This window comes from Entelurus aequoreus, linkage group LG08 (assembly GCF_033978785.1).
Source record: "Entelurus aequoreus isolate RoL-2023_Sb linkage group LG08, RoL_Eaeq_v1.1, whole genome shotgun sequence".
Classification (NCBI taxonomy): domain Eukaryota; kingdom Metazoa; phylum Chordata; class Actinopteri; order Syngnathiformes; family Syngnathidae; genus Entelurus; species Entelurus aequoreus.
The window spans coordinates 39,432,064-39,447,518 of NC_084738.1; the positions used below are offsets into that span (position 1 = coordinate 39,432,064).

General features: G+C 40.1%; 1 protein-coding gene across 5 annotated transcripts in view; it reads left to right on the plus strand.

The window, feature by feature from the left end:
- dnah9 (dynein, axonemal, heavy chain 9) overlaps positions 1–15,455 on the plus strand; it is a 426,092-nt gene that overhangs the window by 319,368 nt on the left and 91,269 nt on the right. The gene's annotated exons all lie outside the window — the stretch shown is intronic.

Sequence of the window (15,455 nt, forward strand, 5' to 3'; positions counted from 1 at the left end):
TGAAAGCAGCCTCGTGGGAATGGGGCAGGAGGGCGATGGAGAGGCAATCAGTCCAGCAGATTGGAGCTGAATATCCCACACATGCCAGCCGGTGGGAATTAAGTGGCCTAAACTAGCCAGCATGTTTGCACATTTATGTCCAAAGCTTTTGCAGGCAGTAGCAGAAAGAGGTGCAGATAAGAAAAAAAAGACAAGTGGGAATTTGACAGAAGTACTCTTCCACAATCTCTTACCGGGACTATTCTTTGGAACAACAAGAAAGCTTTTGGTTGTCCCTGGAATATTAAGTGAGTCACTCGTTCCTAATCCAGATGATTTCACTTGTAGGACAGATCCAGGACCAGCTATTCTTGTGTGAAAGTTAATGCAAGAGTGGGCACACTTAAAGGCCTACTGAAACCCACTACTACCGACCACGCAGTCAGATAGTTTATATATCAATGATGAAATCTTACGGCCGGGTTAATTTATAAAGTGCAATTTTAAATTTCCTGCGAAACTTCCGGTTGAAAACGTCTATGTATGACGACGTATGCGCGTGACGTCAATCGTTGAAACGGAAGTATTCCGACACATTGTATCCAATACAAAAAGCTCGGTTTTCATCACAAAATTCCACAGTATTCTGGACATCTGTGTTGGTGAATCTTTTGCAAATGGTTTAATCTTCTTTCGTGTATCGTCTTCATATGTCCATCTTCGTGTCGTGTAGCCACTCCCTCGTCTCAGGTCCCACTTGGAAGAGGCCCTCCTCTGAAGGTGGTCTATGCCGGGGACAGGTGGTGATGATGTGGTCGGCAGTCTGCTCAGGCTCCCCGCACTCACACGCTGCACTGTCTGTTAGGCCCCACTTCTTCATGGACGCTTTGAAGCAACCCCTGTGCGAAGGCGGTTCAGGAGGGTCCATTGCCGGCGAGGTAGATCTTCTCCCTCCACGCCACCTCCAGGATCCTGGATGTAATGGTGTAGGCGTGTCTGTCCTGCTGACTCCCACTCCTGCTTCCATTCCGCTGCCAGCCAGGCTTTGGTTGTCAGATCCTCCGAGATGGAAATAAGCATCTCTTGTGCGGCCTGATTGTATGGGTGGCGGGACTTGAGTCTGCTTGGAGGTGTTGCCATGGTGGTGGTTTCATGGAGGATGTGCCAGCTGTGTTCCTGGGCTTTCCTTGCCAGGGCGAGGGTAGCGGCCTCTCGCTACCCTAGAGGGGGAGAGGGGGAGGCCAGGTATGGTTGTTGGGGGTGGGGGTGGGGGTGGATTTCCTTTTGGCGGGCTTTTTTGAAGACAAAGAGGAAGAGAAAAATGAAAATGTTTGTGTAAAGGCGCCTCTAAATCCTGTGTATGTCGCGTCCTCGACCGTCTGGGACCGGGGAGAGGCCGCGTGGACCCCCGCCATCTCGTGCAGTTCCCTGCAATCACCGATGTCTGGGTCGCCGTCCACCGCAGCCGCCGCGTCGTTCACCGCCGCTGAGTCGCTGCCTTCTCCGATGACTGGGTCGTCCTCCACCGCAGCTGCCGCGTCGTTCACCGCCGCTGAGTCGTTGCCTTCTCCGATGACTGGGTCGTCCTCCACCGCCGCCGCCGAGCCTCCGACCGTGTCGATGAACGGGGCGAAGTCCTTCGCCGAGCCGCCGATCGCTGGAGCACAGGTGATGCTCCAGAAACTCAATCTGCTCAAAGGAAGGTCAGTTTTGTAGCTTCTGTAACGAGCTAAACTGTTTTCAGATGTTTGAACATGATTGCACAAGGGTTTTCTAATCATCAATTAGCCTTCTGAGCCAATGAGCAAACACATTGTACCATTAGAACACTGGAGTGATAGTTGCTGGAAATGGGCCTCTATACACCTATGTAGATATTGCACCAAAAACCAGACATTTGCAGCTAGAATAGTCATTTACCACATTAGCAATGTATAGAGTGTATTTCTTTAAAGTTAAGACTAGTTTAAAGTTATCTTCATTGAAAAGTACAGTGCTTTTCCTTCAAAAATAAGGACATTTCAATGCGACCCCAAACTTTTGAACGGTAGTGTACATACATACACTCATGCATGTAATCACATTTCATCAAACATATAATAGCGTTGTCCCCCCCCCACGGGAAACTGGGTAACACACGGCACACTGATAAAGCTGAACCTAGTTTTACTATAACAATCTATAAGGTTAATATGTTAATACACGTCACTTCGTGTTTTGGAGTTCGCGCGCGTCTGGCTGGCTGTTTTCGACGTGGGGCTGTCGAGTTTGGCAATCGCCTTGTGCAAAGCCAGCACATCTTTTTGTACTTTTTTGTGCTTTTTTGGCTTCGCTGTGTCACTGTGCCGTGACACTTTGCAGCTTGTGTCGATCGGTGCTGCGGGCTAGCACACCGAAGCCGGCTAGCATTAGCAGCCTGAGATACCGAGGTGGGATTTTTTCTTCTGTTGCTGGATGCGTCGGCAGATAGAGGAAAAGCCCGACATTGAAGGAGGTCGAAGAGATGAGGCTCACACTCCACTCCCTATGCGGCGATATGACTGCGGTAAGAGAGCAGCAGGAGCAGCTCTTGGGCCTACTGGAGGAGGTAAAACAACTACGCCTCCAGAACGTGGAAAAAGACCGGCGCATTGTGGACCTGGAGCGGCGAGTGGATGAGCTGGAGCAATACTCCCGCATGAATGATGTGGTCATCACCGGCATTAAGATCAAGCCGCGCTCATATGCGCGTGCGGTGGCCGCGAACAGCGGGGAGCCCAGCGTGCAGGAGATACAGTCGGTGGAGCAGTAGGGGGCTTCCTATCTCCAGAGCAGGGGAATAGAGATGGACCTGGAGCACATCAAGGCTTGTCACCCACTGGCCATGAGGAACCAGAGACCACCCGCTGTCATCATGATATTTGCAAATAGAAGAAGGAAAATCACACTATTAAAGCAAGGACGCAAACTCAAAGGTACAGATGTTTTCATAAATGAACATTTGACCAGGAAAAATGCTGACATCGCAAGGATCGCACGACAACTTAAAAGGCAAAGCAAGATTCAACAAACCTGGGTAACGAACTGTGAGATCTTCATCAAATTAAATGGGATGCCGGAAGAAGCAAAAGTCTTGGTGATAAGGAACAAAGAAGATCTTGATAAGTATTTACATTGATGCAGTACTTGGTATCAATGTAGCTTTGTGACCTTTACATCATCTCAATGCTACCCACGCCAAGAACACAGACCACACCAAATATTGATATGGACATGTTACAGAAGATCCTACAGCATCAACAAAAAGAACTGGACATGTGTAAGTATCAAGAGCACACCACAACAGAAACTGATATGGAGATAGACCCTGATAATATTTTTTTCTCTGCGATTGTAAAAAAAAACGGTAATTATTTTACCTGTGAACAATATGAAAGCAGTGTAAAATCATAAGATAGTCTGTCAATAATACATTTCAATAGTCGAAGCATGTACACTAACTTTGAGGCTATCTAGGATTACTTGAAATAATCCATTTACCATTATTGCAATTACTGAAACCTGGTTCAACAATGATAAAGGTATTGATTTTAGTCTGAATGACTATGGATTAAGATACATAAAGATAATAAATAAAATAGATAAATCTGTTACATTTAAAGTTTTAACAAACATGACCATAACAGTCGATGGATTATTTGAATGTTTAACAGTGGAAATCCTAAATGACAAAAAGACAAATATCTTCATGAGCTGTGTATACCGGGCACCTGGTTCAAGCATAGAAACTCTCAATGAGTGGATGGGTAAACTATTTTCCTCTGTGAACCATAAAACCATATTTATCTGTGGTGATTTTAACATTGATTTGTTAAACTCAACCAAGCAAAAACATGTTGATGACTTCATTGACACAATGTACAGCTTGTCTCTATATTCAACCACAACCAAACCAAGCAGACACATAGTGCCACAATCATCGACAAAATTTTTACTAATATTATGGGAAATCAAGTCACCAGTGGCCTATTTATATGTGACATCACTGACCATTTACCTGTTTTTACTTTATATGACTGTCATCTCAAGAAAACCAAAGACACTATGGCAAAAACTGCTAAACAATAGTTTAGCAGTTCAGGATTGGACGTCAGTATACAGAGAACCAAACGTGGACTGTGCTTATTGTAATTTTTTAGACATCTTTACTTCCCTGCATAATAAACATTGCCCTGTGAAAGAGTATTTTATAAAAGGCAAAAATAAAAATAGCCCTTGGATCACAAAAGGGATAATTAATGCCTGTAAAAAGAAAAACAATCTCCACAAACTTTTCATCAAAATAAAAACAAAAGAAGTCGAACAACGATACAAGAAGTACAAAAATAAACTAAGTGATATTATAAGAACAAGCAATTATATTATCAAAAAAAACTATATGAAAACAAAAACAACATAAAAGGAACTTGGGATGTTTTGAATAGTCTAATCAAACAAGGATATTCAAAGTTGACATATCCTGATTACTTTGTTGATAAAAACGGTGAAGATTATAATATGAGTATTGTAGTGAATAAGTTCAATAGTTTTTTTGTAATTGTTGGTCCTAAATTGGCTGTTGATATCCCAGACAATGGAGTTACAAAATCAACTATTGAACAGAATTCTTTGTCATTCTTCCTCTCAGCTACAAATGAGCAGGAAGTGACAAACATTGTGCGGAAGTGTAAAAGTAAGTGCTCCACTGACTGCCATGATATCAACATGATATTGGTTCAAAAAGTTATACTATATTGTAAAACCTTTAACTTATATATGTAACTTATCATTCCAGACTGGCTGCTTTCCAAGTCAAATGAAAATCGCTGAGGTAACTCCGCTCTTCAAAAGTGACAGCAAACACGCTTTCACCAATTACAGACCAATCTCTCTTTTGCCTCAGTTCTCAAAAATCTTAGAGAAACTATTTAACTCTCGACTTGAATCTTTTCTTGAGAAGCATCATATAATCAATGACGGTCAGTATGGCTTTAGGCCCAAACGAACAGCGTCAATGGCGATAACTGATGCCATTGAAGAAATTACTAATGCACTGTAGCATAAAAGATATGCAGTTGGTATTTTTCTTGATCAGGAAAGCCTTTGACACCATTAATCATTCAATTCTACTAGATAAAATGGGAAGATATGGAATTAGGGGGCTGGCAGGTGACTGGTTAAAAAGTTATTTAACAGGGAGGGTACAGTTTGTTAAAATGGGTACATTTTTATCTGATACTCTTGGCATTGCTTGTGGTGTCCCCCAAGGGTCCGTGTTGGGGCCAAAACTGTTTAATGTATATATTATTAATATGTTTAATACATCCAAAGTACTTAAATGTATACTATTTGCAGACGACACAAATATATTCTACAGTAGTGATGACTATAATGAGCTCATATATACAGTAAACACAGAACTAAACATAGTAAAAAAAAATGGATGGACACAAATAAATTATCTTTGAATATAAATAAAACTAAGAAATCGCAACATAACGTCTGAGCAGAAAATAAGTATTGATGGTACCCAAATTGAAATCGTAAATGAGAATACATTTTTGGGAGTAATAATTGATAGTAAACTATCATGGAAACCTCATGTCAGACACATTAAAACAAAAATCTCCAAAAGCCTCTCAATTATAAACAAAGCAAAACTATACCTCAATGAAAATGCACTCTGTACTCTATACTGCACCTTGGTACTCCCATACCTTACATACTGTGTTGAAGTATGGGGGAATACTTACCACAACACAATTCATCCTCTGATCATATTACAGAAAAGAGCAGTGCGGATCATTCACAACGTTGGTTATTTAGAACATACTCATAATCTGTTTATGCAATCAAAGTTGTTGAAATTTGATGACCATGTTAAATATAATACATTAATAATCTTATATAAAGCATTTAACAAATTATTGCCGCCTAATCTACAACGTTTTTTTATAAGACGAGTGCAGGCTCATAACTTGAGAGGCTTTGGATATTTCTTATTGCCGAGAGCTCAATCCACTCGTAAATGTTTTTGTGTGTCTGTATGCGGAGTAAAACTATGGAACAAACTGGACTTACAACACAAGCAATGCCAAACTATTAATCGATTTAAACTATTATACAAACATGGGGTCTGGTTCAAATATAGAAATGAGGGTCTTTAATTTGACCTGCTGCTGTACTCTGTCTCAAAGTGTTAACATGTGCTCAATGTTTCCTTACCATTATTGCTATGTTGTCTATTACCATTATTGCTATGTTGTCTATTACCATTGTTGGTATATTCATTATTCCTACATTGTTGATACAAATTATTGTTACAGTGTAATAATTATTGTTACCTGTGGTAATGCCACTATGATACAACATCTGTATTATAATCCTCAAACAAAGTAAGAGTGAAACTCATGTGAATAATCACTGAATGGAGAACTGGGTTAAATACATGATCTTCTTCCCACTCCCTTTCAGGCAAAACTGGACAATCATGCATTACATACTACATTACCTTTTGCATTATATTAATTTATATTATTATTTGTTGTCAACTTTGTACTTTTTTTGTGTCATTGCCTGAAATAAATAAATAAATGAAAAAAATATAGTCCACTTCTCTTTCGTCCCCTCCATTTGTCTACTTTCTTTTGTAATTCAAGTTTGTATTACATACAGTATATGTATTGTTGCATTTGAAGCAATTGCAATGTTGATTATAAAGATAAATATCATTACTATTCATTATCAATAGTGTTATTTACATTATATAGTTCTATTGGTAGTGCAATGATGTTTGTCTTTTCTGTGTTATTAATAACTGCTTCTTTGCTATCATTTTTACTATAATATTTGTACATATCGTATTTGCTGATGTTGTTGTCTGCTCTTGTCCCCGCAATTTCTCCCTCTTTTTCTTCTTTTAACCCCTCCTGCTCCGGTCCGGCTGCACCAAACATAAAATAAATCATTTTAATAAAGTCAAATACAAATAAGGCAGCAAGAAAAGTATCCCACTCTTGTCTTTTGTAAAGTAAATCTGCACAGCAAATATGATCATCTACATCAACAATACGATTTACCTTAGTGGCTGGACAGGACATGTTAAATTTTTTTTTATAAAAAACAGGTCTGCAGGGAATATATGTAGGTGGAGGAGCAAGATATGTTGCTTATGCGAGTTACATTACGCTCGGTAATTTCAGCTTTTATCTAACACAAACAGAATTCATGGACATCGCCTCATTTGTCCCAACTTGCTATTGAGAAGCACTGCTAATTAACTAACAAAAAATAGGTGGAAAAAATATTATTACAAAGCCAAATGTCCCTGTCTGGGATTATTTTATCTTCAAACTGAATGCGCAACACGCGGACGGATGAACAAGCAATTTTTTCATTGTTTACCTAATTAGGATAATTCAGTTATTGACCTTCCAATTACAATATTAAAGAATACTACAGTAATACTAAAAGGGCTACTGTCATTATTATTAAATACTATGATTACATTAGTGCTTAATTTGGACGCAAAATAATGCTGGCAATAATGTCGTTTATCTGCAATAATTTGTAAGACAATTTATCGTCCAGGAAAATGTGTTTTCGGTCCAGGTGTAACCAGCCTGGTTAAGCCCCGGACTTGAACCGGGGTCCTTCAACTGAGACTGCTAGCTGCCGTGCTAAAAAACTGAGTTGTCAACTCGGCATCCAGGACTGCTCTAAGGGTTGACAGGGAGTGAAGTTTACCAACGTACAGCCACACTGGCTTGACTCCGTTCCACAGGTCTACTGTATACAATTGATACAAAAAAACATTGTTATTCACAATTTATTTTGGCTATCTGAAAGTTTAATAATTAGGATTGAAAGTACAGTGTGATGATTGACAGGCGGAATCGTTTATTTAACTGGCTATGGTCTATGGTTAGTGCACAAAGTTAGAACAGTAGATGCTTGGAATGCTACATCCCGCCTCATGCTGTGGCAAAAGCGGGAGCACTCAGCAACAAAGGGTTGGAGTTGGGGGTTAAATCACCAAAATGATTCCCGGGCGCGGCGCCGCTGCTGCCCACTGCTCCCCAAGGGGATGGGACAAATGCAGAGGACACATTTCACCACATCTAGTGTGTGTGTGACAATCATTGGTACTTTAATCTTAATCTTAAAAGGAATACATGTCAGAAAAATGCACATTTCAGCAAATGTGTCTGCCTGGCTAACTTTTCAAAACCTGGCTGAAGCCTGTTGATTGTAAACCCAGAGAGGCATTCTGCAGCATGTGCAAAAATATGTCCAAACTTTGTTCAATGAGCATCAGTGCGGTGAAATCACACATGCTACTTTATTAAAGAAGAAGAATACTGAATTTACTTAATTCATCCATTCTTTCACTCTCAAAATAATCTTACTTATCTCATCATATGAAATGTAACTTACTTCACCAATTATTATTATTTTTTATTGTGATTACTTATGGAGTATATTGTGAATAATTTGAGAACAGGAAGTGAACAAAAGTTTTAGCAACTGTTATGTAAAAGAAAAGGGGTAGGATTAAATAAGCTCTGCTTCTTCCTACTCCTTTTCGAACATGTTGAAAAGAGAAACTGGAAATTGTGATGTATCATGTTGTATGCTTGCATGTTCGAAATAAACTCAAACTCAAAGGCCTACTGAAATGAGATTTTCTTATTTAAACGGGGATAGCAGATCCATTCTATGTGTCATACTTGATAATTTTGCGATATTGCCATATTTTTGCTGAAAGGATTTAGTAGAGAACATCGACGATAAAGTTCGCAACTTTTGGTCGCTGATAAAAAAAGCCTTGCCTGTACCAGAAGTAGCGTGACGTCACAGGTTGTGGAGCACCTCACATCTGCACAATGTTTTCAATCATGGATGCCAGCAGCGTGAGCGATTCGGACCGAGAAAGCGACGATTACCCCATTAATTTGAGCAAGGGTGAAAGATTCGTGGATGAGGAAAGTGAAAGTGAAGGATTAGAGGGCAGTGGAAGCGATTCAGATAGGGAAGATGCTGTGAGAGGCGGGTGGGACCTCATATTCAGCTGGGAATGACTAAAACAGTAAATAAACACAAGACATATACCGTAATTTCCGGACTATAAGCCGCTACTTTTCCCCTCGTTCTGGTCCCTGCGGCTTATACAACGATGCGGCTTATTTGCGGCCTGTTCTTCTCCGACACAGACGAAGAGGATTTCGGTGTTTTTAGTACGCAGGAGGAAGACGATGACACAATGATTAAAGACTGACTTTTCATATACCGGTAGGCTGGTTATTTTGATAACGTACAGGCGAGCACTTTGTATTACTTTGCACCGTTGTATTATTTGTACTCTGCACGAATGCTGTTCGCCATGTCAAAGATGGGAAAGTTTGATTGAATGATTAAAAGATTTATTGTTAATAAATGGGACGCTTTGCGTTCCCAAACAGTCATCTCTGTCCCGACAATCCCCTCCGTGGTAGCAGGAACCCCTATATACTACGGTAATTACGCATCAAAACCCTGCGGCTTATAGTCGGGTGCGGCTTATATATGGAGAAATTTGTATTTTCCCCTAAATTTAGCTGGTGCGGCTTATAGTCAGGTGCGGCTTATAGTCCGGACATTACAGTATATACTCTATTAGCCACAACACAACCAGGCTTATATTTAATATGCCACAAATTAATCGCGCATAACAAACACCTCCCCCCTCCCATCCATATAACCCGCCAATACAACTTAAACACCCGCACAACACACTCAATCCCACAGCCCAAAGTACCGTTCCCTTCCGCAAAGTTCATACAGCACATATATTTCCCCAAAGTTACGTACGTGACACGCACATAGCGGCACGCACGTACGGGCAAGCGATCAAATGTTTGGAAGAAAGCTGCGTACTCACGGTAGCGCGTCTGCTATCCAACTCAAAGCCCTCCTGGTTGTGTTGCTGTAGCCAGCCGCTAATACACTGATCCCACCTACAGCTTTCTTCTTTGCTGTCTTCATTGTCCATTAAACAAATTGCAAAAGATTCACCAACACAGATGTCCAGAATACTGTGGAATTTTGCGATGAAAACAGCTGTTTGTATTGGGACACAATGGTGTCCCAATAATTCCCACAATCCGTGACGTCACGCGCAAACGTCATCATATCGAGACGTTTTCAGCCGGATATTTCCCGGGAAATTTAAAATTGCACTTTATAAGTTAACCCGGTCGTATTGGCATGTGTTGTTTATATATCAAGATTTCATCATTGATATATAAACTATCAGACTGCGTGGTCGGTAGTAGTGGGTTTCAGCAGGCCTTTAACTAATCACAAGTCGGCGATTAAAAGGGACCTGCACTTTTTTTGGAATTTTGCCTATCGTTCACAATCATTATGAGAGACAAGAAGACAAACGTTTAGTTGTTTTTTTTCGCTTTATAACCTATACAGATCAGCTTGTTTTTGGTGGCTAGCAATACAGCTAATGGGAGCAATCAATTATACCTCTGAATCACTTTAAAATGCATTCAAAAACAGTCACCAATACTTCATTTATGTTCCGTAACCTGCATAATAACCAAACTGTAGAAACATTGTTATTGTAAGAGCGAACACTGAGGAACTCTTTTTCTAGCGTACTAACACATCAGTGTGCTTTAGTATTAGCCGTAAAAGCTAACTGTGGCAAGAGATAAGATAGCTTTCGTTTCCACACAAAACGTGTTTGAGTTTGTAATGCGGGACACCAATCTGTACTGACTGAAGAACATGAACAATCATATTTCATTATCTGTAAAGTATTATCCCACATTTCATGGTTTGTTTGTACATATGATGTCTGGCTAGATGATACACACGACGTGTTGCATGTATCATGATCAATATAAAATGTGACTCACTCGATGGACAGTTATCTGTTTGGTCCAGCTGGCTGGGGACGTTTTTTTCGGTTTCTTTGGGGTAAGCATGCCATTTATGTTGAAATAGCTTGTCTTTAAATTCCACATTTTGCAGCTTTGATTCGCTTTCACCTCACTCTCTCGGCTTCCATCTGCTCTAACGAGACTCTTCCTTTGTGCTCACTTCTAGAAGCAGGAGTTCACCCTCCGTATGTTTAGCTTCTAAAAGATAAGGTTGTGAATGCTCATTTGTCCAAAAATAGTCGTCCTCGTTGTTTGGTAACAAATCTGCCATGATTAGAACACACACAAAACTTTGTACCCGGAAGTAGGAACACATTTGATGCCAGAAGTCAGATGTGCGCTGCTATGGAAACGGAAATCAATGCGCCAAGGAATTAGTTCCGGCTGTGCATAAAATGTGGTAATTATTGTACATATTACATATTGTTATGAACGCGTCTGTTACTACATTATATACATACTTGCAGTGTGTATATAAGACATTACATATTGTTATGAACGTGTTTGTTACTACATTATATATAGACTTGCAGTGTGTATACAAAACATTGATGGAGGGTTTTGAAGTTGTTTTAGAGGGCTTTGAAGGGGGTGACTCCCATTTGCTGCATCTTCCAAGCGTTTTTGTTTTTTTATCAGCTTTAAAAATTAAATTAAAAAAAAGACATGCGTGTTCTTGTCTCTCATAATGATTGTGAAAGAATCCAAAAAAAGTGCAATTGCCCTTTAAGGCAGGCAGCAGTTAAAGGTGTCAAATTAATGTGCGTAATTAACAAAGCAACTTCTGCTGTTGCCACCACGATTGGCAGGTGCTGCTACCATTACAGAAAAAAAAAGAAATACAAATACATTCTCAGATTAAACAGTCTTGTGAGTCAATTCTAATTCACTAAAAGTTAATGTAGTAAACTGTTCAACTATTCAAGATTATCATTGTCAAATGCTTGCAATTTTGTCCATGCAGACAGTTATAAGCTTTTGAATATATAAAATAATTATTTCCAGTCGAACATGGGCATTAAATTGTTTTAAGTGACATTAAAAAGCACTAAATTAGATTTGCTGATACCTGTAGAAACCCTGACTGTCCTCTTTGTCACTCCCACCTGAAATAAAAATGTTGTCCTTGATTTAGATTAAGCTGCCAGTCATTGTGTTAGCTCCTGCAGTGTGTACAGTTTGTCCCCAAATCTCGGCCATAGTGTTTCTGTGACAGTCCAATATCTGACTGCCAACGCTGTGTAGTTATCCATAGTAGTGCTTCTTGGCACGCATGGCTTTACACCAACAGGTAGAAGCATTATTTTGCAGTTTTCCAATCCTAATTCAAAAGACAAAAATAGCTGTTTGTTTATTGACTCGCGGGTCCATCCATCTTTCTTTACTTCTACACGGTGTAGCCATGGGATGAATGGTTTCATTAGTGTTACAGACTGTGAGAATAGTCTCACACTTCTTCTGTCGGCCTCTTTATTGCCTATTTAAGCCAAGGGGAAAGGGTTGATGAAAAAGTACTTGAATTTAGACTTCTAATTTGTAGACCCATTCATTAGTCTCTCAGGCGTCAAGAGAAAAACATACTTATCACCTTGTCTCCCCGAGCTATTGTCTTAGACATTTCTCTCTCGTTTATGGTGTAAAGAAACTTTATAGTTGATGGTTTTAGTTTATTTCGAACATTCATACAGTTACAATATGATAGATCCTATATTTCCAATTCCTCACCCCTTTTCCATGTCATAGCAATCACTAGCATGTGTTCACTTCCTGTTCTCAATTTGTATACAATTTAAATCCATTACAAAAAAGTTCTCAAACAGTTAAATAAATTGTAAATTACATAATAAGATGAATAAGATGATCAAATGTTGCAATAAACTTTAAAATGTTTATCAGGATTATTCTTCTTTGTACTTTGTAAACACTTTGTTTGACTGATTTTCCATAATTCAATTCCACATACTGATATACTAAAAGTTTTGTGTGTTAGACATGCATACAATTGTTTTAGATTACATTTTTCTCAAAGCTTATATTTCTCCTCTTTTGTTGAGAAGACTTGTTGTATATTCTTCAGTAGCAGGATATAGTTTGCTCTGTACATCATTCTGGCTGTTTGCAAATGCATCAAATCATTTTTTTTGTCCCGTCCAGCCACTCGGGCAAATCATATTGTTGATGTAGATCAGGGGTGTCAAACTCAAATACAGAGTGGGCCAAAATTTAAAACTGAACAAAGCCGCGGGCCAAGGTTGAACAAATTAACCTTTAACGTACTCTACGAGCTATCGTCACGTCCGCTTTTCATCCATTCTAACATCGTTCAGACCCAGTCACAAGATATGTGCGGCTTCTGTACGCACGCACGAGCGAATACAACGCATACTTCATCAACAGCGATACAGGTTACACTGAGGGTGCCAGTATAAAAAACTTTAACACTGTTAGAAATATACGCCACACTGTGAATCCACACCAAACAAGAATGACAAACACATTTCGGGAGAACATCCGCACCGTAACACAACAGAACAAATACCCAGAATCCTTTGCAGCACTAACTCTTCCGGGACGCTACAAAATACACCCCCGCTACCACCAAACCTCCCCCCCACACACACACACCTTGTAGCGTCCCGGAAGAGTTAGTGCTGCAAAGGGTTCTGGTTTGGTGTGGATTCACAGTGTGGCGTATATTTCTAACAGTGTTAAAGTTTTTTATTCGGCTACCCTCAGTGTAACCTGTATTGCTGTTGATGAAGTATGCGTTGCATTCTAATGTGTGTGCGTGCAGAAGCCGCACATGTTATGTGACTGGGCCAGCACTCGTTTGGCTGGCTGGCTGGCGTTTTGAAGACTCCCGGGAGGATCGGCGGGCCAGCTTTAGTGTTAATTTGATATCGCCTCAAGGGCCAAGTGAGGTTTTACAAATTTGGCCCGCGGGCCAGAGTTTGACACCCATGATGTAGATGATCATATCTGCTGTACAGATTTACTTTACAAAAGAGAAGTGTGGTATAGCAAAACTGTGCTTGCTCATCTGTTGCTTGATCTCGTATCTTGAGAACATTTTTAGCTTCTCATATCTGTCTAATTCTGTGATCAATTGTTTCTCTTTTATTGCTCCTAAGGGACCCTTAGGAGCAATAAATAAGCTAAAAAGAGACAAAACATCACTGAGACAAAGGAGGTTGAGTTGAGACAACCATTTGAGCAATATTTGAGAAGTGGGATACACTGAGGAGAGCTCATATATGTATGACACTGATCTCAATTATGTCTCATTTATTTTGAAGGAGAATTAAAGGCCTACTGAAACCCACTACTACCAACCACGCAGTATGATAGTTTATATATCAATGATGAAATCTTAACATTGCAACACATGCCAATACGGCCGGGTTAACTTATAAAGTTCAATTTTAAAATTCCCGCCACACTTCCGGTTGAAAAACTCCTTTGGATATGATTTATGCGCGTGACGTCACAAAAGCAACGGAAGTGGTTGGACCCCAACGGACCCGATAGAAAAGCCTCTTGTTTTCTTCGACAAAATTCCACATTATTCTGGACATCTGTGTTGGTGAATCTTTTGCAATTTGTTTAATGAACAATGGAGACTGCAAAGAAGAACGTTGTAGGTGGGATCGATCGGTGTCTTAGCGGCTAAGTACAATACTGTAATATCATTAGTGTACTGTCTTTAAGGGTTTGGGGAACGCGCATGCGCGAGTGAGTTGGCGGAGAACTTGTGTGTGTGAGCTTTGGCTAACAGCAGCTCGTGTATGTGTGTGCGTTACTTTTTGAACTACAACTAGTTACCGCTTTTTAATAAAGCGATTGAGCAGCGCTTCCTCGTCTGTGTGACTCCTTCTCCACTGCGGGGCATTACAATACTTACAGCAACACAACAAGGACTACTTACCCTGACGCCTAGCCGATGCTTGCCGCCAAACCCACGGATGAAGTCCTTCGTCGTGCCGTTGATCGCTGGAATGCAGGTGAGCACTGCTGTTGATGGGTTTCTATCTTCATTTGAGAACGATGCTACGCGCTAGCTCAGTAGCTAAGTGTGTCACCGATGTATTGTCTTGGAGATAAGTCACTTTAAATGTCCATTTCGCGTGCTCGACTCTCATTTTCAAGAGGATATAATATCCGAGGTGGTTTAAAATACAAATCTGTGATTCACAATAGAAAAAGGAGAGAGTACATAGTTCTGTGAGGTCTGGTTGCTAAGTTAGCTTCAATGGCGTCGTTAGCACAGCATTGTTAACCTTCGCCAGCCTGGAAATCATTAACCGTGTATTTACATGTCCACGGTTTAATAGTATTGTTGATTTTCTATCTATCCTTCCATTAAGGGGTTTATTTATTTTGTTTCTATCTTCATTTGAGAACGATGCTATCGCGCTAGCTCAGTAGCTAAGTGTGTCACCGATGTATTGTCTTGGAGATAAAAGTCACTTTAAATGTCCATTTCGCGTGCTCGACTCTCATTTTCAAGAGGATATAGTATCTGAG